The 25,610-nt window shown below is 45.1% G+C and overlaps 1 protein-coding gene and 1 long non-coding RNA gene across 2 annotated transcripts in view; both read right to left on the bottom strand.

Moving 5' to 3' along the window:
• The window catches only part of PTPRU (protein tyrosine phosphatase receptor type U), a 622,411-nt gene that overhangs the window by 444,333 nt on the left and 152,468 nt on the right, over window positions 1-25,610 (bottom strand). The window lies entirely within an intron of this gene.
• Window positions 2,652-23,894, bottom strand: LOC146337993 (uncharacterized). The gene is made up of 4 exons (XR_014785136.1): window positions 23,814-23,894; window positions 9,055-9,153; window positions 7,926-7,986; window positions 2,652-5,589 (listed from the first exon to the last, which is right to left on the bottom strand). It is a non-coding gene; the product is annotated as an uncharacterized LOC146337993 (long non-coding RNA).

Here is a 25,610-nt window from a genome sequence, read left to right on the forward strand (position 1 = left end):
ATGGCCACCCTACACCCTGGTGTCAGGAGTTGCTAGGACTAGAACCAGAGAACCCTCAAGTTCTGTGGGCAGCTGTCCTGTGTGGAGAGCCATCAGAACTGAAGCTTGGAACATTCTTCCTGAGCAGTGAAAGATTTTCAGATTCTGGACACTGGGCCCTCCTAGACAGAAATGGCTTCCTGTGTGCAAGGTTTGAAACATACTCACTTTCTGTTGACCGGAGAGGATGAAGAAAGCCGTTCTTTGCTGTGAAAGATTAGCGGGCTTTTGCAGTCTATATTTGGACCAAGTGTCAGGAGCTGCTGGGGCTTGAATTGGGAGCCTTTGGGTTCGGGTGAGGCTGCCCCATGTGGTGAGCCACTGAGCTGCCAGTTGCAGCCTCTGCATTGGCAAGGTGGTATCCTCATTCCCTACACTGACCCCACCCACAAAGGCTAATCATTGGATCCTCCTGGACAGGAAGGAGTATAAGAAGACATCTTAAGCCTTGCTTGAGTAACAAGCTCTGGCATGTTTCTGTATCCTTTGATTGCCCTTCAGTCCTGACATCAGACTTGCTTTTTGATCCTGCCTCCTGGATCCTTTGTCCATTGATACTGACTTGCTCTTCACTCCTGACCACTGGCTTGTCCCATTGTTCCTATCTTCCCACAGTCTTAGGGATGTCAGAGAATTTCACAACGAATCTCGGGGAGGCCGAATGCCAGCGCATTCAGCCCCCCCGAAATTGGTGGAGAAACGGTTTGCCCCCTCCCCCCAGGCCGGGACTTACCTTGGGCGAATCCTCCTGGCGGTGGCAGCTCCGGCGGCAGTTCGGCAGCAGCAGCTGCGGCGGCCGGTCTTCCGACCGGCTGCCACCGCCATTTCCAGTAAAAAAAAAAACAACAAAACGTGATAGGCTACGTAAAGATTTACATAGCCTATCACAGCTAGATTTTTAAAAAACACCATGATAGACTACATGAATGTTTACGTAGCCTATCATGGCTGAGCAAAAAAAAAAATACCGCGAGTACCCAAATGGCGGCGCCCATGGGCGCTGCCATTTGCGTTCCTTCTTTTGGCACGTCTAGTCTACGTAAACGTTTACGTAGACTACGGCAAAAATAAGGGGAACGCAAATAGCGTAGCGTCTACGCTATTTGCGTTCCCCTTATTTTTGCCGTAGTCTACGTAAATGTTTACGTAGACTAGACGTGCCAAAATAAGGAACGCAAATGGCGGCGCCCATGGGCACCGCCATTTGCATACATGCGTTTTGTTTTTACTCAGCCATGATAAGCTACGTAAACATTTACGTAGCCTATCACGGCTGACTGCAGGGACGCAAACGGCGGCGGCTATGGCCACCGCCATTTGCAGCCCGGCCAGCCAGGATTCGGGGGTGGAGGGACGGAGCGCCTCCCCACCGGCCAGAATTTCAGGGGGGAGGGACGGGGTGCCTCCCCCCCAAGAATTTCGGGGGGAAGGACGGAGCGCTTCCTCCCCACCGTGAATCAAATTTTGTTCAAGGTAAGTGACTTTCGTACATCCCTACACAGACTGCAGACTGTCAGGGTGGACACTGAGCCCATAGAACCTCAGAGCAGTTCTGATTCTGAGGAGGAACAGCAGTCGGTGGGAGAGGAGCACGCTCATCCCTCCCAGGCCCTGCAGCTGGCAGAGATTCCTCCTGCCGGCATTCCAGACGTAGATAGCGGTCCTGGGAGTGGAAGAGTGTGGGAGGAGGGCTGGATGGATGCTCGACACAGACACAGAGAGCGACGAGCTATGGAGGAAAGGAGGCGTAGCGCCCGTTTGGCACACAAGCAACGGTCACGTCCAGAGGACCGAAGGGAAAAGGGGAGGGACTCTCCCTAGCCCATAAGTTCAGGGTCTGCAAGTGATTCTCCTTCAAATGGGGACCAACTGTTTCCAACCCAGGGCACAGGTTACTCTGCTGTTCATAGCTTAGTCAATAGTGATAGAGGTATTAAGTTGTAGGGATGTACGAAAGTGCCCTTACCTGGTTCCGCCGAGTTCTGCTGGGGGGGGGAGGCGCTCCGTCCCTCCTCCCGGAATCCTGGCCAGCCGGCTCCGCTCCACGGGTATTCCGCAGAGCCACCGGCCGGCTCCGCCAGCAGCCGGACATCCGTCCGCTGGCTAGCAGGGACGCAAATGGCGGTGGCCGTAGCCGCCGCCGTTTGTGTCCCTGTAGTCAGCCATGATAGGCTATGTAAATCTTTACGTAGCCTATCACATCTGACTTAAAAAAGAAACAAAACGCGCGTACGCAAATGGCGGCGGCTACGGCCGCCGCCATTTGCATTCCTTATTTTTGGCAGTCTTAGTCTACGTAAATATTTACGTAGACTAAGACGGCGAAAATAAGGGGGAACGCAAATAGCTATTTGCGTTCCCCCTTATTTTTGCCGTCTTAGTCTATGTAAATATTTACGTAGGCTAAGATGGCCAAAAATAAGGAACGCAAATGGCGGCGGCCATAGCTGCCGCCATTTGCGTACGCGCGTTTTGTTTTTTTCTTTAAGTCAGATGTGATAGGCTACGTAAAGATTTACGTAGCCTATCACGTTGTTTGTTTGTTTTTTTAACCTAGCCATGATAGGCTACGTAAATCTTTACGTAGCCTATCACGTCTTTTTTTTTTTTTTGACAACACTGGAAATGGCGGCGGCAGCAGCCAGTCGGAAGACCAGCCACCGCAACCGCAGCCGCAGCCGCCGAAGCTGCCGCCAGAGCCACTGCCGCCCGGAAGATCTGCCCCAGGTAAGTCTCATCCCGTGGGGGATCCGCAGGGTGGCGGGAGGGTGGCAGGCCGTTCCACCATGGAGTTCGGGGGGCCGAATGCACTGGCATTCGGCCTCACCGAGATCCGTGGCAGAATTCTCTGCCATCCCTATTAAGTTGTAAAAGGAATAAAGCCTTGAAAAGAATCCTTTGTCTCTGTCTGGAGTTGGCTACTGAAGTAGACTGAAAGAGGCCAGCTAGGGCCCCCTGACACAGACAATAGCCCAGCACTGACTTGTGGGTTTCCTGTGGGCAGCTGGTTGGCCACTGTCTGACCAGAATGCTAGACTAGATGGACCCTTGGTCTGATCCAGCAGGGCTCTTTATCCTCTTACTGACACAAGACATAGTCAACAAGAAGGTCATAAGAACACAGGAAGCTGCCTCATACCAGCTTAAAGTATTTGTCTATCTAGCCTACTATTATCTACCCTGGCAGTCAGCAATTCTCCAGGGTCTTTTCCCGTCACCTGCTATTTTGTTGTTGTTCAGTCGTTCAGTCATGTCCGACTCTTCGTGACCCCACGGACCATAGCACGCCAAGCCTTCCTGTCCTCCGCTCTCTCCCGGAGTGTGCTCAGGTTCATACTCATTGCATCGGTGATGCTATCTAGCCATCTCATCCTCTGCCGTCCCCTTCTCCTTTTGCCTTTCCCAGCATTAAACTAAATGAATAAAAGAGGCTGTTAACCTCCAGTAAACTAGAAATGCCAGGGATTGAACCTGGGACCTTCGGCATGGAAAGCAGGTGCTCTACTACTGACTCCTCCCCAGGTCATAAGAGTGCAAAAGATTAAAAAAAACCCAAGGGCATGATAACACAAGAGAGTTGTGTGAAGAGGCTGTTGTTTTAGTCTGCTTTGCAATAGGAATGTAACACCTACAATAACCAGAACGCTGATTTGCACGATGAATGCCTGTTTTCTGCTTTCTCTTCTATGTGAATCATTGTTCAGGATTTAACAAACATTGAGAAGCTCAAAACCAATTAATGCTTCATGTATAGAAATGTTCCAAGACAGAAGTACAGAACAAACAATTATAAACAACCCATTTCGCCCCATAATTCATAAGATTTCATGTACGATTTCTTTTTCCTGCCCTAATTGGTTTTTTGACAATTGTGGAATACTAATGTGATCCTTTCAGGAAAATATCCACAAAAACTCAAAGTTTCACAACAAAAAACTAACAGCAGAAAAACCGTTGAATACGCTTAATGGCATTAGCTTGTTTTAGACGTGATACCAAACCTTGGTTTGGTGCTTTGTGAATGAACCTAGGAATGGCACACTCCCTCCTTTACTCATGTATTCTGATTCCCTCCCTCTATCATGGCAAACCATGATTTACTATTACATGCAAATTGGATGAATGATAATCTGCACAAACCATGGTTTGACTGCAAAGCAGAACTGGAAACCATGGTTTGTGAAAAACTACCATTTGCCCAGTTTGTATGTCATGTCAAAGTATGATTTGCCAACAAACATGAATGGAGTGGGGGTGGGGGGAGAGATTGCAGCAAGCATATGAGGAGTCGGGGGGCAAAGGGAGGGTAAAGGGAAGCACACGAACTCAAGGTTCATTCGCATAGCATTAAACCATAGTGTGGTATTGCATTTGAGATTAATCACTGGCTCAACCGAGATGTGTATTTGTTTGTTTCGTACACTTGTATGCTGCCCTTCAGCCAGATGGTTCCCATGGTGGATCACAATAAAATACAAACTATGAAGTCAATACAACAGTCTTTCCTTAAAAGCAGCCATGAGGTGCCATTCTGGAGGGGGTTCAACCTTTATTCCCATGCTGTTTTTGCAACTTAACACCACCAACCCACTGTAGAAGGGTGCTATTAACTGGGGGTGGGGGGGGAGACAGAGAGTGAGGGGAGGTTCTTTGTTATAGTTGCAACATAATGTGGGGGGGGGCAGGCAGCAATCCCCAATATGAGAATGGGATGTTATATACTTGTCATTTTTGTGAAATGATTAGGGGTTACAAAAGTTCTCTGTGTTTGGATGCTACTCAAGGCCCAGGGTGGTCATGTATCCTCTTTTACAGAGGACAGTCCTCTGTTTTGAAGGGCCATCCTGTCCAATTCAAGGTTCAAGATAAAGAACCATAAAAACTGTTGCCCATCCACTGTTAGCCCAGGACAAAAGGCAGAAACACAGATCACCTGGTAACAGTATGGTGAAAGAGATTGATTGACTGATTAAATTTATTAATCGCTCATCTGGCTGGTCACCCAGCCACTCTGGGCGATGTACAACAATAAAAACAGTTCATACAATAAAAATCAACATTAAAAACATCACATTTCTAAAATTACCCTAGCCCACCCCAAATGCCTGCCTGAACAACCACGTTTTCAATGCATGGTGGAAGCTCCTTAAAGAGGGGGCATGGCGGAGTTCCCTAGGGAGGGAGTTCCACAGAGTGGGGGCCACCACAGAGAAGGCCCTCTCCCTCGTCCTCACCAGCCTAGCTGTCCTGGCTGATGGGACTGGGAGAAGGCCAGCCGAGGCTGATCTTGTTGAGCGGCCTATCTGGTGTTGTTGCTGGAGGCACTCCTTGAGATAGGCTGGGCCGGAACCATATAGGGTTTTAAAGGTCAAAACCAACACCTTGAATTTGGCCTGGAAAACAACTGGTCGTCAGTGCAGCTCCTTCAGCACTGGAGTGATGTGATCTCGCTGGTGGCTGCCTTTAATCAGGCGAGGTGCCGCGTTCTGTACCAGCTGCAGCTTCTGTACCATCTTCAAGGGTAACCCCACGTAGAGATGTACTATATTCCTATTCAAATTACAATGATTCTTTTAGATTTGTGTTTTTACGTATAATTAGCATATGCATTTTTTAATTTTTAATTTTTGCAAATCACTGTCCACCTTTGTCCTCTTTTTTGGTGATGTATTTCCTCTTTTTTGGTTATTCAAAAGTGGCCATTCTAGCAAGACATGGGAATAGGGCTAGGTTTTGTTCTGTTGTTGTTTTGAGCAGTAGGAACCCTATTTGATTCCAGCATGGCACCCTTTAAACACAAATCAGCTGAAACAAAATAGGGCCCAGTTTGGCCTATAAGATGGCTGCCATCTTCATGATTATCCTTCATTTCCTGGGTTTTCACCCAGTCCAGCAGACTGAACAGCTCCACCTAAACGACAGCCACTAAAGCAAATACAGGCAACCTTTCACAGCTGTGATTAAATTTTCATTCCTGGCCTTTCACAAAAGCACAAGCAATCATCCTGTACCAATAAAAGCAGACTTTGGTCTCCTCCTGATGAATCTCAGGGAGAGATTCTGACCAGTAAACCAAACTTTGAAGAATGACATTTTTTAAAAAAGCTTCTAAAAGGTATTGCCTGGAACTGCAGAACTTGTGGCTTCATCACTTTGAGCCTATCTAGAATTACAGATAAATCTCTCGATATTTATGTATTTATTATTTATTTATTTACAATATTTGTATACCGCTCCATATCTAAAACAGATTTTGGCGTGAATCTGTTAATTCGAATCTGTTAATAACTCTTCTGGAATGGTACAACATTCAAATGGAGAAATCACAACTGAGTGCTTTCCAGTATCTTAAACATACTGCAGCTGGAATCTCTAAAGCAACCTTCCCCAACCTAGTGCTCTACAGATCTTGTGGACTTCAATTCCCATCAGCCCCAGCCAGCTTGACCAATTATTAGGAATGCTGGGAGATGTAGTCCAATTCTAGTGGTGGGCACCAGGTTAGGGAAGGCTGCTCTTAGGAGAAGGGTTCCAGTCTAGTCCTACTGTTTTATGGGGGTTGGTATTCAAGCATGCGCATGCTTTAGGAGCCAGTCCTTGACTATTAGGGCTGTGCACCGCTTTGGCCCAAAGCCCAAACTCTGAGTCAAAGTGGGCTGACTCGGGCTGACTCTGAGTCGAGGGGGGGGGCACAAGCAGCCTGAAGCAGATCGGGTGGCTCCGAAGCACTGCAGTGTGCTTCAGAGCGATCCCAAGGCTCGGCCGCCATGCTGCCACCACCCAGCCCCTAGCTCCTTACCTTGTCCTCTGGACGTGCGCCGGCAGCCATCTTATTCCAGTGAATGAGGGGAGCCACTTTTAAAATGGCTGCCGGCACACATCCAGAGGGCCTAGGAGCTGGCGGTGGCAGTGGAGGAGGCAGTGGCAGCAGCCTGTCCTCATTGCAAGCTGCCGCCACTGGCCTCACTCAAGCCTTCATAGGCTCCTTGCAAGCAAGGAATGCATGAAGGCTTGAGCAGAGGCAGGAGTCAGCCTCCAACCAGGCGCCCTCCCCTCCTTCCAAGGAAGGGAGACAGCACAGTTGGAGGGTGACTCCTGCCTCTGCCACCTGACTCAAGCCTTCTCGGGCTCTTCTCAAGCAAGGACCCTGTGAAAGCTTGAGCAGAGATAGGAGTTGGCCTCCAATTGGGCGCCCTCCCCTCCTTGCGATGGGCAGCAGTCTCTGTGGCAGTGGCTGCCCGGTGGCACCAGCAGCTCCCCTGGCAGTGGTGCCCCCCCCCCGAACAAGAGCCCAGGTAAGGAGCTGGGGGCTGGGTGGTGTGTTGAAAGACATGTGTTGAAAGGCCTAAGGCTACTGAATTTTATTAATAAATTCTCCGTCTGGACCATGATGAACACGTCTTCATCAAAGGCAAGAACTGAAAGTTTTCCTAACTCAAAAGGTGTTTCCTAAGCATTTTAGTTCACATAGCATGTAGGTGTGCCTATAAAATGATCACCCACAAAATCAGGAAGGGGCCGAAGGCACTGGAGGCTGATGGCTATGATTTCGGTGGGGCTGTGAATCCATTCTGGGTTTCAGTCAGAACCAGCCAGAACTCTAAAGGAGCTATCCAATGTACTGAACCCACCTCTCCCCCAAATAGGTTGAGTATCTTGGATAGCTCCTTTACAGTTCTGTCTGAAACCCAAAGTGGATTTCCAGCCCCACTGAAATTAGAGCCACCAGCCTCCGCTGGCAGAAGATAGATCTGGTTCTACTGGTAGAGCTCTGGGTGATTTGCAGCGATTTTCTTGGGAGGCTATTTTTGGTGCTGCCGCCCTCCTCCTCCTCCAGTGTTGTAGGCAAACCCCATGAACACTGGCTTTCATACCAGCCTACTCACCTGTGGCTGTGATCAGCACTCCATAGGCTGTTGGCTCAGAGTATATGATATGATCACAACTCTATAGAGAAAGTTAGAAGAGCAGAAAACATAGGGATGGGTGACTCAATCAATTTCCATTCTGTACCAGCAGTGCATATATTTAATAACTAATCTGTTCTGTCCAGTTTCCATAACTGTCTGTAATTCTTTCATTTTAAAAGAATGAAATTATTTTCATATGCAATTTTCCCCAGCATTTGCATTTTGTACGTAACTGTTGGGAATAGATCGCCCTCCCCCTTCGCAAGCAACACCACAAAGAGGCAAAGGTTCAGGCTGTTACGATTTTATTTAGCTAAAGACTAGCCTTTCTACAAATGCAGATTCAAGGAAGCTCACAGACTGCCCCAGGCCCTAAACAACTAATCTTCGATCTCTAATCAAACAACTAATCTGTGAACTCTAATCAGAGAAGACAAACCAGAGGGTGGTGTAGTTGCTGACAGTCTGCCTGTGAACCTCATGGTCAAATCTGCTTCACAGTGATGGCCTTCCCGTAGGGTGGCTCCCTCCTACGCTGGCTTCTAAGAATGGCTATCCTGGTGGAGCATCTGAGCCCTGTCCCTAACCTTCCCCACTTTGCTTTGTGCCACATCCTAGTGTCTTTCATGTCACACCTCTTTTCATTGTCCTCCATGGAAACTTGAGTTCTCATGGTGGAGGGAGGAGGCAGCAACTCAACCTGGGCCAACTGTTTGTCAAGCCCTTCAGGAGAATCTCTTCCAGTACCTTAGGGCTCTATGGAAGGTCCCTCCCCAAGGCTCCAATCTAGCTGTTTCTGATTCAGAATCAGAGCTGTCACACATCTTAAGGGGCTTGGACTCATCCCTGACAATAACTTTCCCTAACATACACATTTTTGTACACAATTTCACCTAATGTAATGTAAGGGGCCATGGTGGCTTAGTGGTTAAGATGCTGTACTGCAGACTGGAAGGTCGGCAGGTCAGCGGTTCGAGACCCGAGTGCTGCATGACGGAGTGAGCTCCCGTCTTCAGTCCCAGCTTCTGCCAACCTAGCAGTTCGAAAGCAAGAAATTGCAAGTAGATAAATAGGTACCGCCTCGGCGGGAAAGGTAACAGCGTACCGTGCACCTCGGTGTTCAGTCATGCTGGCCACATGACCACGGAAGCGTCTTCGGACAGCGCTGGCTCTTCGGCTTAGAAACGGGGATGAGCACCGCACCCTAGAGTCGGACATGACTGGTTGGGGACACCTTTTACCTTTTTACACACTTTTGTACGCAATCATTTAGCAGAGAACTGCATTGCAACATTTGGAGAAGTGTTAGGATAACTGTGTGTTCAATCTGCATTGTTAGTCTAGGAAGTTCTTAGTGAAGTAGTTCAGTTCACTTAAAAATGAAGACCAAATGAAATTCTTCCGCATCCCTACCTGTGGATCATGATTGGGAAGATTGGTTGCCTTGATTTGCCTAAGGCTGAGAAAGCAAGCAGGTTGTGGATCAGGATGGAAGCAAGTGGCGGGGGAGGGGAGCTCTCTGCAAAATTACATCAAGTAAGACATTAATTATTTTCCAGGTTCTCTGTATCCTTGTTTTCATCTTCTTAAAAATGTCAATATGGAACCTTAAAAAAGGGATCACATATTTATTCTGCAACCCTATGATTATGGAGTGTGTTGGTTGGTTGTTTTTGCCTCCTTTTGCTTGCTCAGATTTCTGTCAAGGAGAAGACAATTACAACAAGACAATTACATCTAAGGTCTTCTTCCAGGTGCCTCCTCGAAGGGAAACTCGGGAGGTGGCAATGAGGGAAATGGCCTTCTCAGTGGTGCCCCCCCAATGGAACAAGCTCCCCAATGGGGTCCACCTGGTGCCGATATTGTTATCTTTTCAGCACCAGGTTAAGAACTCTCTCTTTTCCCAGGCATTTGGCAGCACATGATAAGTTTTAATTGGTCCTGGAGGTGTCTTTAGTTATGACTGACTGTTCAAAGTTGGTTTTAGTTATATGTTGTTTGTGTATATTGTTTGTGTGCTTTCATGCAAATGGCTTTTAAACTTTGTATATTGTATTTTAATGTTTTAACCTCTGTAAACTGCCCAGAGAGCTTCAGCTATGGGATGGTATAGAAATGTAAACAACAACAAGAACAACTAAGTACAAATAATAGAACAAATCACCACAGAGTCAACAAATTATAATGCCTTTGCCACCTGAACTGCTCTGCACCTTGATTAGAGCACTCCATGACTCTGCCTGCCATCTCCTTCCTCCCAGCCCCTCCTCTTACCTTCTGTGTCCCCGCTAATTATGAGGAAGATTACCAAGGCCCAGAGCAATTCCACTACTAAGCAGGATTTATTATATCTCATGTGAACTCCTGAAAATGAACCATGCATGCAAACACAGAGACACAGAACACAGGCACATAGAGGCACTGGTGCAATTAGAGATGAGTAATGGCCAGTCAGGGCCACAATCCATCCTGAACTCAACACTACAGAGGAGTCTGGCAAATGTTTATTTGACCTGCTTGGCTTCTTCAGCATCTCCAAATGAAATATGAATACAATGACATCCCAAACATTACAACACACACGTTAGCTGTGTGCAATGCCGAAATGCTCCAAAAGAGAAACATTAACCATCACACTGTTCTAATGAATGGTAGCACAGGGACCCCATGGGTTATGGCAGGTTGGGGGACTATTTTCCTGTTCAGGTCTGCATTACCTTTGTCAAAACCTGATGAGTGCTGCATTTCAAAAAGCGGGTGGGGCCAGAGCCAACAGTGGATGGAGTTTCAGATGTGACTCTTACCTTTTTGCACATACAACGGGGGTGGGGGAGAGAGAGATTTGCATCCAGGCATTCTCCTTTCCCAACTTGTGCACAGTTCCCTCCATCAGCTTTGTAGCTTGGGAACAGGGCAAGGTGGAGTAAAGGCCTGGAAGTCCATATTTGGCCCATGGGCCAGAGGTTCCTCATCCCTGTGTTATAGCAGAGCATCTGAGAAAACAGATCATGACAATGCTGGTGACTGCTTGTTGATATTCCAATTTTTGGCCCAAAGGGTTACCCACTAGATGCTGTCAGGCCACACAGGCATGTCAAGTTGCCAACCCTCTTCTTTCCACTCCCAAAATGGCTCATGGGATGATGGTAAAGAAGTGCACAGAAAGAAGAGGAAAAATGCCAAAGTCCTCCTCCAATTCCAGGAGCCCTTTCAGAAAGTTCAGAGGTCAGGTGGAAAGAGCACTACTGGTGATCTTGCCAGAAAGGCTTCAGGAGCAGACCTTGGGCCTGTCTCTCAATCACACACCCTCCCTAAGTTTTCATGGTTGACAAAGGGGGCACGCTTCTTCTAACACCCCAATTCTCAAGAATGAATGCCTGACTGCCCCCCCCCAGCCCCACACAGGCTGTCATTGTACACGGCTGAGAGCTCAACTCCTTTGTACAACAAGAATTAAAGGAAGCTCTGGTACAGACGTGGCTTAAGGCAAAGGTGATAAATGTTTAAAAACGCATCCAATATTTTACTTTATTTGCCTGCGAGACAAAAAGCAACATGGCTCTCTTTTTTGTTGTTGTTGTTTTTCATTTGAGATTCAGCTTCATATATTTGTTTCCTCTGACAAACAAGGAGATTCAGCCTCACACCCTTTTTCAATCTAAGATATCGATTTTGAACAAATTGCTCTGACTATTTCAACTTCATTTTGTTCACCTCCACAGCCATGGCTCCTCCAAGCCTAGCTCCATTAACTTTCATACATTTGAATAAATTGCAGGAGACACTGCAGTGACACATTTGACATGCCGCCAACCCCTCTGCATTTCCCGGGGAGAGGAATGGTACCTCTTGCATTGGCAAGTATTATTTCAGGTACTTACAAAAGGCAATAACCACTTTGGGGCTGGTAGTCTGCAAGGACTGGAAACGGACGATGAATGTATATTGTGAGACCTTTTAAAAGAAACCGCTAATGATTCATGATTACTTAAAAATGGGAAATATCCAGCATAATAACAATAAGATTAACAATAGCAGCCACAATTCATTCTACCTGGTTAAACTCTATATGCTGCTGCAGATCACCACAGACATGTCTCTAGCAAATGGGTAGCATTTCTTTTAAATGATGCCAGAGTGCCTTACGCATAAAATGGACCAAAGAAAAAAGTTACATACTCACTCCTACAAGCCAGGAAGAGGACGAATGATGATAGATAGAACCAGGGGGGAGGGGGTGAAGTAATCAAAGAAACCACAGATCAAAGCAAATTCATTAACCAAGTACATATGAGATACTTCACAGCACTGAAAACAGTTAGGCAACAAACTATTATTATTATTATTATTAATTTATTTATATCCCGCTTTTTCCCCAATACTAGGACTCAAGGCGGCTTTACAACATTAAAACTTCTACAATTAAAACTTACAAATAGAAATACAAGTGTACAAAAGTTAAAATATAATTAAATCATCAATATTAAAATTGTAAAAATATCAAAACATTAAAAGATAACAAGAAAAATAGTATCCATCTGTCATATTTTCACAGGTCCATCCTAGTTATCCCCAAAGGCCTGCTGGAACAAAAAAGTTTTTACATGCCTACGAAAACTTATCAAGGCGGGTGCCACTCTTACCTCCCTGGGAAAGGAGTTCCAGAGCCTTGGGGCAGCCACCGAGAAGGCCCTCTCCTGCATTCCCACCAGGCGTGCCTGTGATGGTAGCGGGACGGTGAGAAGGGCTTCCCCTGAAGATCTCAGGGCACGAGTAGGCTCATAGGGGAGAATACTGTCTTTCAGATAACCTGGACCTGAGCCATATATAGCCGTATAAACTATATACCTATGTATATTCAAGATTCTTTGTGTGTGTGTATACACAGGCTGCAGCCCAATTAAATACAAGTTAAATTGATTTAGGGAGCAATCCTATGGCCCCTAGACAATGTCTGGGGGGCTATAAGGTTTTTTGGATTCGTGGATCCAAGGCTCGAGACAGCGCTCTCTGACCTAAGACCCAAGAGTCCGAGCTCCCCTCCCGCCCACAGCCAGCATGGAGAGAACCATGCAAGCTGCCTCTACAAGCTCGAAAATGTGAGTTCAGTGAGGAGAGTAAGGGGGCAGTTCTATGGGTTGGGAGGTGAGGAAACTAGGGTGGCAGGCTTATGAAGAATCCTCCAACTGCCCAGCCCTCCTTCCATCCCACTCCGCAGAGCACCAGCTAGGCGGGCACAATAGCCCTTCTAGCGAAAATGATGGGCAAGAGGAGCAAAAGTGATGATCACCCCTCTGCTCCTCCCACCCTGCATAGGATGATCATAAGCCTCTGATCAGGGGCTCACAGTAGGGATGTGCAAACTCACCCCCATCCAGGTTCTCCAGATGCCCACCCAGCCCCTGCCCCTGCTTGCCGGTCCCCAGACCACACTCGAGCTCCTCCCATGCTTGGCGAGCAGCCCGCACTTACCTCATCAAGCTCCATTGTCGCCATTTTAAAAATAAAATAAAATGGTGATCACAAAAATGTGCATATCTTTGTATGTGCGAAAATGTGCATTTTGTGACTGTGCATATTCTCATGTGTGAAATACGCATTTTCGTGAACATGCATATGCCAAAGAGTGTTCGAACTACCGTACAATTGCACTCATTTCACATGCCAGCAAGGTGATGCTCAAAATCCTACAAGCTCGGCTTCAGCAGTATGTGAACTGAGAACTACCGGACGTACAAGCTGGGTTTCGAAGAGGCAGAGGAACTAGAGATCAAATCGCCAACATTCACTGAATCATGGAGAAAGCCAGAGACTTCCAGAAAAACGTCTATTTCTGCTTCACTGACTACGCTAAAGCCTTTGATTGTGTGGATCACAACAAACTCTGGCAAATTCTTAAAGAGATGGGAGTACCAGACCACCTTACCTGTCTCCTGAGAAACCTGTATGAGGGTCAAGAAGCAACAGTAAGAACCGGACATGGAACAACCGATTGGTTCAAAATTGGGAAAGGAGTACGACAAGGCTGCATATTGTCGCCCTGCTTATTTAACTTATATGCAGAGTACATCATGAGAAATGCTGGGTTGGATGAATCACAGGTCGGAATTAAGATTAATGGGAGAATTATCAACAACCTCAGATACACAGGCGATACCACCCTAATGGCAGAAAGCGAAGGGGATCTAAAGAGCCTCTTGTTGAGGGTGAAAGTGGAGAGTGTAAGAAGCTGGTCTGAAACTCAACATTAAAAAAAACTAAGATCATGGCATCTGGCCCCATCACTTCCTGCCATATAGAAGGGGAAAAAATGGAAGCAGTGACAGATTTTACTTTCTTGTGCTCCAAGATCACTGCAGATGGTGACTGTAGCCATGAAATTAAAAGATGCTTGCTCCTTGGGAGGAAAGCTATGGCAAACCTAGACAGCATAGTAAGAAGCAGAGACATCACCTTGCCGACAAAGGTTCATATAATCAAAGCTATGGTTTTCCCAGTAGTAACGTATGGCTGTGAGAGCTGGACTGTAAGGAAGGCTGAGCACCAAAGAATTGATGCCTTCGAACTGTGGTATTGGAGAAGACTCTTACGAGTCCCCTGGACTGCAAGGAGGTCAAATCAGTCCATCCTAAAGGAAATCAACCCTGACTGCTCATTGGAAGGACAGATACTGAAGCTGAAGCTCAAATATTTTGGCCACCTAATGCGAAGAGAAAACTCCCTGGAAAAGACCCTGATGCTGGGAAAGATTGAAGGCAAAAGGAGAAGGGGACGGCAGAGGATGAGATGGCTAGATAGCATCACAGATGCAATTAATATGAATTTGAGCACACTTCAGGAGAGAGCAGAGGACAGGAAGGCCTGATGTGCTATGGTCCATGAGGTCACGAAGAGTCAGACACGACTTAACGGCTGAACAACAAAAAATGTGCATTTTTGGAAAAATGTGCGTTTTCACGCGTATGCAAATATCTGCATTCACAAAATGCACATATTTGCACATATGTGAATATGTGCATTCACAAAATGTGTGTGCATTTTTGCGATCACCATTTTATCTCTCAAAAAATGGCTCCCGCAAAGCTCGACAAGGCCTCCAGGGTGAGTGCAGGCCATTCGCTGAGCGAGGCCACGGGGCGGGCAGGGGCTTGGCGAGCAGGGCTCGGGGGGGCAAGCAGAAGTGATTCCGCCAGATTCCTGGACTGAATCAGGCACCCACACCATCCCTAGCTTACTGTCATCGAGGGCGCAATCCATAGGATTGTGCCTTTAAGGCTGCAATCCTTTGTCCACTTACCTGGGAGTAAGCCTAATTGAAATCAGTGGATCTTACTTTGGAGTAAACGTATCAAGGACTGCACTTTTATTCAATTCATTGATTCATCTTCATATGGGTAAAAATCATGTTTCTGAAGCAAGAAGCATATTTCCATGTTTTTTTTTATGATGCACACATATGACATCGGAGGCATCATCTTAGCCATTTCTCCAGTGTGTGACAGAGGAAAAATGGGGGAATGTCTCTTCTAAGGAGGTGCTCGCAATCTGCAGTTTTTACAAGCTCTTGTATTAAAAAAAGAAAAACCAGTGTGCTGCCTGATTAATGAGGGGCACATCTTCCATCGATAAAAAGATTTTCAATTAACCTAATTAAACATAGCAAACTTAATATACACATGCATAAGCATAAACACACATACAGTCATAATCAACCTCTGCCCCACTGTGGGCCACAGAACATATTGGGTCCCTCTGCAAGGACACCTAGCAAGGAGTCAAAGTTAAACCCCAGACCAAATGGTGCAGTGCTTATCACACAGCACAAGGACTTTGGTATCTGAACGCTAAGAAGGATTCATGGACTTGAGTATACACTAGAGCACAGCCTCACTGGTGTTCAGTACCAGCTATAAAGCCTCTGACTTGCTGTTAGATGTTGCTGGTGCAACATTTCCTTCTGCCCAGCTCCTTGTGGTCTGGTTCTGATTATTGGCTGGACAGCTCCCCTGCTGCTTCTGCTGCATAACTGAAAACCCACTCCTGCTGGACAGTTCCGTGGCCTCAGTAAGCCAGGAAATTCCAAGCCAAACAACATAGTGTTGGCAGAAATGAGACACACAAACACCCACACTTCACAGATGGAACTGTGGGACACACCTGTGAACTTTTTACACCCTAGGCATTCCATAAAGGATCACTTAATCGCCTTCCCCTTCCTATATTACAAACATCTGAAAGTTCATCTTCGTCTGCCATGCATGGGGGAAACCAACTTTTTAGCCACCTTTTACTGCTGTGCCTATCTATGTGGCTTGATCACAGCATGGAGATAAACCTTATCATCTGCTACTTGCTGCAGATCACACTGCTGTTAAAGGCACAGCTATGGGGGATGGCTTCAACTGTCGGTATTCATTTCTTCTGCAATAGCCTTTGGTGTATACCAGAGAGAGAGACAGAGAGAGTCACACTTATGCATATACACACACAAGATAATTTTTCTTATTTTTTACTTAGAACAAGCATCTCATTCCCAAGAATCAGAAGAAACTGGATGAAAACCTCCAATTTTAAGGATTCCAATGGTGAAGTAAACTACTCCAGCTTCAGTATTTCATGGACTTATTCTTCAGCAACTTTAGTATTTCATGTGTCCCATCTGTTTTCAATGCTAATATGTATGTCAGATGTGTGCTTGGGGTATTGATTCTGCTTTCATTTGTTGTTCTTTATTATTACATTTTTTCTATTGTTAGAGTGAGTAGTTCTATTTTTGTGGCTTCTCTACCTTGATTGCTATTCAGACAGCTTTATGCCTCATGTTTTGTAAAGCAACCTGTCTATTCAAAAATGACTGTCTCAGAGTTATGCAATTTTAAAAAAATAAATAAATCACACCATCCTTGTGCAGCTATTCCTGAAAGATCACAACTAATGTAAATCAGAATCAAAGGAGAGCTACTACATAACATTGGGCAATGCAATCATCTAGGTACAGATATCAATTCAAGAATACAGCTTTGCCTTGAGCTTGCTTTGTGCCAAGAAATGTGGGGAAAAGGCTACCATGTGTGTTCCAGCAGAACACAATGATTGTGTATAGATAATCATGTTTTGGCTTAATAAACCAAGATAGGAACACTTTTAGCTATGCATGCAGCCCTTTCCCATGAGCAAGCAAGCAAACCAGTCCGTCTCCCATTAATTATAGTTTCCTGCTTTGTCTCAACTGGAAAATTAAAAGCTCCAGAACAAGCCAGGATATTAAGCCATGGACTGAAGTTGGCTTAACATCCTGGCTTGTTCTGAAATGATGTTAACCATAATTTCCTGGTCCAATCGAAATGGGAAACTATGGTTAATGAAAGACTTCTGGATTTGTTTCCAACTGTCACTATGGGTTGTATGCACATTAAAAGGCACATTCATATTTTGGCTTATTAAGCTGAAATATTATTGGCAGAACTCTCCCAATAAGTCTCAGGATGGCCAATGTCTTACTATACACAGCATTGGTGGGTTTGGCTTCTATGTCAACATCAACACAGTAGAAAGACAAAAACATTTACATGCAAAACATTTTCATCACTAGAAAGAAATCAATCCTGGGAAGCAGTTTTTCAAATAAAACCTGGAAATGAATCAGAACAAGAGGAAGACAGTAGCTCTGTTAGGATTTTGGAGATTACATGAAACACATATGCAAAGTACACTTTTGTTTATTTCTCTGTGTGTTGCTTGATGCTAATTAGCCCTATTCAAACATTCAACTGAATGTGTGGTGGGTAGGAGCAGGATTGCACTCACTGGGCCAGTTTGTATGACACGACAGTGGTTAATAAGCCACGGTGGCTTGTTACTCACCCCTGCATGTGCCAGTTGCATGCTGCACAATTCATCCAATTACTCTCGCTGGCTGTAACTTGTCATGATGTCCGAACCCAGCGAAGGTGGGTGGCTGGGGTGGTTAACAAAGCACCCAGCAACCCTACAGCTGACCATAGTTTCTTAACTACCCCAGCCAGCCACCCTCACCAAGTTTGGACATCATGATAAGCCATGCCCGGCAAGAATAATTAGGTAAATTGGGTGGCACTCAACTGACACATGTGGGGTGGTTAATAATGTGATGTGAACCCAGTCACTGTCTCCGCTCCAAATTCCACCAATCCAGCTGGAGGTCTACTTGCCTGTTTCCTACCTCTATGATATCTCCTGAGATGCTTTCGTCATGTACACAGCTCTTTCCATTTGACCAGCTTCCCTGAATTTCCAGGGGTTCCATTTGCACAGAAAAAGCTGAATGAGTTTAGCCTCTATGTTTAGAACTTGATCTCGATTCATGAAGGTCAAGAGGGAGTCAACATGTGTGATTCCACTCCCCCATCCTGCAAATACTGAACATGTAGGTTTACTGTTCAGTGTGCACATGTTGTTCTTGTTTGCACATTCGGTCCACCATGCATGCTGAGGTAAGCACTTTCCCAGAAAGTCTCTCAGTGGATATCACAGTGAGGATGAGATAGGAAACAGGCAAGCAGAAAACCCTGCAACATGAATAATCAACAACATTTGCTGGGTGTATTAACTGCACTACTCTGCCTTGATAACTGCATGGTTTGGAAGACACCTTCATAAACAGATATGCAGATGAACCTCTCGCCTCTGCTTTGATTTCCTCCCCATCCTCAATTAATTGCATCTTCATACATCAGGGGGAGGCGGAGGGAATCAGTGCTCAAGCGCTACTACTGACTCCCTTTGAAAAGATCAGTTTAGCTCACCTCGTCCCTCTCCACCTGCTTGCCTCATGTTACTACTTGCTGCTACAGGAGAAAGAATCTATGAAACAGCCCAAGGAAACACACCTTCCCCATTTACAGTGTAAAACATCAATTAATGAGCCTGGCTCACATACACCTTGGCAGACTCAAGCACGGGCTGCAGCACTATGCAGTGAGATTAGATTTCTGCTCCACACAGGCCACGCACCTTCCCTCCCATGCTTGTCTAACATTAACATCACAGAGCTAGCACTAGGGATAGATAGATGAGAATTTTGTTTCAGTTCGCAAATCACTCAAAAATGACCCATTGAGAAGGCAGCCTCTTAAAGCCCACAACTTCTTCTCCAACTTGGATCAAAAGCAATTGCAGCAGCCCTTGAAAACACCACACCTCCCATAGTCCTCTTTTCTTCCCATGCTCCTCTCCTAATGATTCTACTACAGCTTCAAGGCATGAAAAAGGAAGGAGTGTTGTGGGGGGGGGGGGCTGGAGACAAAGGAAGGTTGGCACACATGGGCAGGAGGTAATTTTTCAAAGTCCTCAAATCAGCTCAGAAAATGTACTCATGTTTGACTGATTTGGGGGGGGGGAATGCTGGTAATTTTCTGAGTTCATCCAAGGAAAGCTTCAGAGAGCTCACCCAACTCTAGGAAGGATTTCTGGAAAAGTTGTTCATGTCAACGGCTAGAATTATCCATTTTCAGTATCCAAGCCCTCTCCCCATCTGCAGCAATTAAATTTCTGAGCAGGGAGTGGATGCATCCTCTTTAGTGTCAACACATGCATTTGAACTCCAAGACATGCACATGGCAATTCACACACAATTCACCTGCTAAGGTATGTTTTCCCCTATTAATAACACTGCAAGACAAGCATGCTTTTCTAGTCTATCTTTAGCCCACAGCACAGACACCCTCTTAGCCTTTAAATCTCTCAAGAACAGGCAACTGCTGAGTAAATTAATGCAACATACAGCTGACTATGTGGAGGGTTTCCTGAATCTTTGCATATTCCTTTGTTGCTATTTGATTTATATTACCTTAAGGGGGGCTGTTAGTTGTTATCTTACTGATATATTTACTGTATATTACTGATTGGTGGATTTGATTGGGTTTTTTATCATTTTCAGAACCACCTTACTTTGATTGATCCATTGATTGATTGACTGATTGATTGATTGACTGCCTTCATCAACAAGTAAGGGGTGGGAAGGGCCATGGGTAATGATTTAAGGTAGCGCTGTGCCAAAAATTTATCCCACAGTATTTTTGACCCTTCTCATTCAATTTGATAGAGAACAAATCGCTTTCGAAAAGAAATTGAAAAGAGAAGACATTTCGGAGAAATTTTCATTGGTTGAGTTCAGGGTTCTTGTTCTCCTGCTTACTTTACACATGAGGTGGCCAAGCGGTGTACATGAGGATCTGTCTTTCATTGTACAATTATCTCTCTGCACCTGAATTAGAGACAAGACAGCTCCACAAATTGCCCTCAGAAATTTAACATTTGGAAGATCCTGGGGAAGGTGCTGAAACCTAAAGAATGTTAACTAGAGCTCAGCCAATATTTCTCAGAAGACATTTTTCTCAGAAAAGTCCTGAGATGTTTCTTTTCTTACCCCCCAGAAATAAAAGGCCATTTTGCAGAATTTCCCCAAATTTCTTCGCCATTTTTGGTGAGGTTCACCTCCCCCCAACAACCCCTACCGTGCCCTGGAACGATTCTAGATATGGGGTACTGTGGACAATGCAAAATGGGGGCCAGGCTAACACAGTTGCTGCTGTTACCACTTGCAATGGCAGTGCCATTCCACACACACACACACTGAAACCCTTAGGAAAAAAGAAAGAAGCTGTGCTACAACTCTTGCCAATGGTGAGCCCTACCTGTTAGAGAATTTCTCTTCCGCCTGGAGAAATTCCATGAAATTGTCTCCCCAATTTCTCTGCCCACAAGTAGGGTGGAAAATTTTCACAGGTCATCTGTGCACAGTTCTAGTCCTAGGTATGAGATTAGGAGAACTACAAATGCATGGGAGGGTTACCAGCTTTTTAACCACTCCTTTGCTGGCACATCTCTGGGCTTGATCACCGCCATTAAAGGCACAAGCCAGAGCGGGGCAGATCAAAGCTGGCGACCAGAGCTGTAGGCATTCATTTACTCTGATACAAGTTGCCATGCACTGGCTTGTAAAGCAGGTTGTGCTAATAAAATGATTGAAATGGTTTTCTTTTTATGGTTAGATTCCTATGTAGGGTGGCCATGTGTCCTACTTCCCAGGCTTCTATTTGAAGAACTGTCAGAGGATAGTATTTGAAGGCATCCTCTATATAAAGAGCTATCCACTCTAAGTCCCTAATGACAAAGAGCCTTAAGAAGGGAGAGCAGAGGCCTTAAAGTTGCCCATCAACAGATGGTGACAATGATGATGAGGCAGCACCTGGACAACAGCATGAGCAAGCACACACGTCACCTGGTCACAGTGGTCCCCGCTATTGTAACAGGTGTTGTATTTCTATTTTGTTGTTGTTCAGTTGTTAAGTCTTGTCCGACTCTTCGTGACCCCATGGACCATAGCACATCAGGCCTTCCTGTCCTCCGCTCTCTCCCGGAGTGTGCTCAAGTCCATATTCATTGCATCGGTGATGCTATCTAGCCATCTCATCCTCTGCCGTCCCCTTCTCCTTTTGCTTCAATCTTTCCCAGCATCAGGGCCTTTTCCAGAGAGTTTTCTCTTCGCATTAGGTGGCCAAAATATTTGAGCTTCAGCTTCAGTATCTGTCCTTTCAATGAGCAGTCAGGGTTGATTTCCTTTAGGATGGACTGATTTGACCTCCTTGCAGTCCAGGGGACTCGTAAGAGTCTTCTCCAGCACCACAGTTTGAAAGCATTGATTCTTCGGTGCTCAGCCTTCCTTATAGTCCAGCTCTCACAGCCATACGTTGCTACTAGGAAAACCATAGCTTTGATTATACGAACATATTTCTATTTGAATTATAGTAATTATTTCCAGGTCTGCATCTGTGATGAAATGGTATTTTGTTTTGTTGTTTAATTGTATGTTTTAATGTTTATTTGTTTGATGGATGTATTCTAACATATCCTTTCTCTTTAAGGTGATGGTAAGTTTTTGTGTTGTTGTTTTTTTGTATTATTTCTTTTTTTATTTTTTTCATTTCTATACCACCCAATAGCTGAAGCTCTCTGGGCGGTTCACAAAAATCAGCACCACAAGCATAAAACAATATAAAATCCAAAAGCTTAACACTACAGTATAACAGTACAACCACAATAAAACCTAGCAGCAACACAGAGGCTTAAAATGCAAATTTAAAACACCAGAGCTAAAAGACTAGGAAGCTAAAATGCTGGAAAAATAAAAAGGTCTTCACCTGGTGCCGGAAGGAGTACAACATAGGCACCAGGTGAACCTGTCTAATAGGTGCAGGCAGGAGTTCAGATTTAAATGGTGTCTCCTGTTTTTCAGTTGGGAGAGAGAGGGAATAACAGGCACTTGGTTTTCTTCAGAGGGGGAGATTGGCTTTCTGAGGGGTAGGATTAGGGCTCTGGGTTCTAGCTTTGCGGGTGGTTAGATTCCCCTGGGAGGTGGAGGGAGTTATATTTATTATTTTTGATTTATTATTATTAGAAAGGGTAGAGCAGGAAGGAATTATTAAAAACTTGAAACAAGAATTTTACCACATAAAACTCAAACGGCATTGAAACATCTTATACTGTGTAAATAAAGTGTCATTTTTAACTTGTTCTTTCGAACTGCGCCATTTTCGGTCTCGTTTGTTACCAGATAAAGGGTTAAATGGAACTATGAAAGAACTAGGCCAACATCTAGGAATCTATACCCACATGCAGAGAGAGAAATTGAAGGCTCTCTCCTCACGAGGAGGAGGGTGGTGGCAGGCGGGGCCCTAATAAAGTGGTTGCTTAGGTTATAACTGATGTAGTCCTTCCACACACACTCCCTCTAAGGTATTACCTCAAGGAACAGGTTGAGAGAGTAGAGGTACTGAAATTCTGGAGCTACAATCGGTACTTGGTGTTGTAAAAATATTTATGAAGAGTGGTGAGGTTATCACAGGTGGGGGAAAGGGTGATACATCAGTAAATTGGAACATGCAAACTTTATGCAAATATCTATTCTCTATTTTATTTTATTTTGGTGATGTGTTCAGTGTTCCCTCTTTTTGAGGTGATGCATAGCTGGCCACCTTATTCCTAACACAATAGACAGAAAGATGTTGCATCTTTATTTATTTATTTTATTTTTAAAGGCTTTCACAAAAGGCAAAATGGAGCAGTAGTTTACTAGGAACAGATCTTGGGAAATAGGGACCCCAAAACAGACACCCTTGCAGTGTGTATATATTTATCTGATTAATTTTAAATATTTGTAGGCTGTCTTTCAGGAAAATAAGCCCTCTCAAGGTGACTTACCATAGAAACATGGAACCATCAAAAAACAAATTTTCAATAAGAATCGAATGTTTAAAAGAGCAGTTTACAAACATTCAAAATGGCCAGGCAAGCCATACATACAACTAACAAAGCAGTTTTAAAAAAAATCCACCAGCAATCAAAAAGCCAGCCTACATACCCATCTCAGCATGAAGCCATTTCAAACAAAGAGGTCTTCAAAGCCCTATGGAACGCCAGAAATGATCCAGGTGAATATTCCATGGAGGAAATTCACAGTTTAGGGCCACCACTGAGTAGGTCCCATCCACAGTGCTTGCCAGTCGAATGGATCTTAAAAGCAGGCCTGCAAGCAGGGCCTCTGTCAGGGTTCCCCTTATGACCTGGACCCCCTGAACAACTCCTTAAAGATCTCTTGCCTCCTTAAGAGTCCCACCTCCCTCTTTTAAACTTCTCTTTCCCATTAATGTGGGGTTTAGGCTGTAGGCATGTGGTGAGTGACACTCTAGACATAGGGTTTAACCGCAACAGTTTACTGGTAAATTAAAGCAAGCAAATCACAACTAAAGGTATTTACACAATGCAGCTGAGAGATACAAAATGCTTTAAGAGAAAATAAAAGTTGCAAAATACAAGTTCCTTTACCCTAGCTGTACTTAGACTTCTCTGCTTCTTCCTGCTGCCTCTTCAGGCTCTAGTCTTCCCGACTCTGCTCTTGGGACTCTCTCATTCCCTCAAAATCACAAGTACTGCTTCAAACCTGAAGAAATGAAACTTACCTGGAGAAATGAAACTGAAACTTAACTGAGGAAATGAAACTACTCCTTTCAGGGATACCCCTCCCAACAAAAAACTCCAGGCCTCTAGGCCTGACCTTTTTCTTTTCCTTGCTTCTGTAGGCCTCAAACTTTCACAGCCTCTTTTGTGGACTTTAGGAACCAGGCAGGTTGATTCAAGTGTAACTGGTCCTTCAGATAACCTGGCTGTGTGTACATGTATGTGTGTTGGGGGCAGGTGGGCGAGAGAGAGAGGGAGAGGGAGAGAGAGAGAGAGAGAGAGAGAGAGAGAGACTGCTTACTGTTGGAAGAAATAAGCATTTGATCCCCTAAAATCAGAAGAAAAACCACAAAAATCTCCTATTTTCAGGACTCAGATTGTGAAGTGAAGTGCTCCTCCATCAATATTTCATGAACATATTCTTCCGGAATAAATAGGGTCAACTGGAGGATGTGATGGGACAGCCTATATCTGTGGCTACACCCAAGCACATCCCCTTCCCTTCTGAACATGACAGAATTACTCCTTAAACTCAGACCTTATCTTCTACCGTTGGCTCCAATACGTTTCATTCAGAGGAGGAACACCTTTGCAGTTTTGAGTTCTCAGCTCCTACACCATGTGCTACAGACCTCTAGGCCAAACCCAATGGGCATGCAAGCTGTGGAGGAATTAATTAGCATTGGACACCAATTGTTAACTGAGAATAGGGTACCAAATGTCTCCGCTTTGTCACAGCCGCAGGCAGTCAAGCGACCAGCACAAATTGCCAATTTCCAGCTTGTTTAACCCCATGACTATTCATTGCGTCCCAGATAGCTCCAGAAGGGAAACGCAGACACACCACAAACTATGGGACTCCTCCGAGTACATGGCTCTTACTGCCAGGAACACGTTAACATTCCCCACAGACATTTCCAACTTAATAAGAGACAAGGATTCCTGCACACAAGGGAAGCCAACTGCAGCTAACACCAGCTCTCTAATTGTTTTAGTGCAGACAAGACAAGTTCATTGTGTCTGTAATTAGGAACCCCCATGCCTGTGCCACCGAGGCCAGCAAAAAAAAAAAAAAAAAAATCTAATGGATGGCTAACCCCCACATCTCTGGCTCCTGATCCTCACACACAATTCTCTCCTGCCTACCCATTCCAAAATGTTTCCCTCTCCATTTATTTCATGCAAATGCAGTGAGGGAGTGGAGGGGGCAGGTCTCATCCCACCGTCACCACCACATTTGACCTCAGACAGAGGAAGAAGATTACTCCCACCTTATTCCTTCCCTCCCTTTATACTGTATGCTTTGTTATTCATTTTAAATATATATTAGTCGCCTTTGGGGAGCCCAAAAAGCACCCAAGGGGACTTACAAATTAAAACATATAGGGCAATATCGTAACTAATAACATACTAAACAAACTGAAGGAGTAAAAGGCATATTTAAAAACATAGCACAGAATTGCATTTAAAATCATTCAAATGCCAGGTGGAACAAAAACATTTAATGGCCCTGCCTCCAAACAAGGAAGAAGGCAATTGAACCTCTGTAGGGATGGAGTTACACAATCAGGGTGCTGCCACAGAGAAGGTCCTGTGACATATTCCCACCAACCTAACTTCTCTAGGTGGTGGGACATGTAATGGGGCCTCCAAAACATATATGAA

This window comes from Heloderma suspectum, chromosome 10, assembly GCF_057233095.1.
Source record: "Heloderma suspectum isolate Gila_16-S chromosome 10, 16-S_ref, whole genome shotgun sequence".
Lineage (NCBI taxonomy): Eukaryota > Metazoa > Chordata > Lepidosauria > Squamata > Helodermatidae > Heloderma > Heloderma suspectum.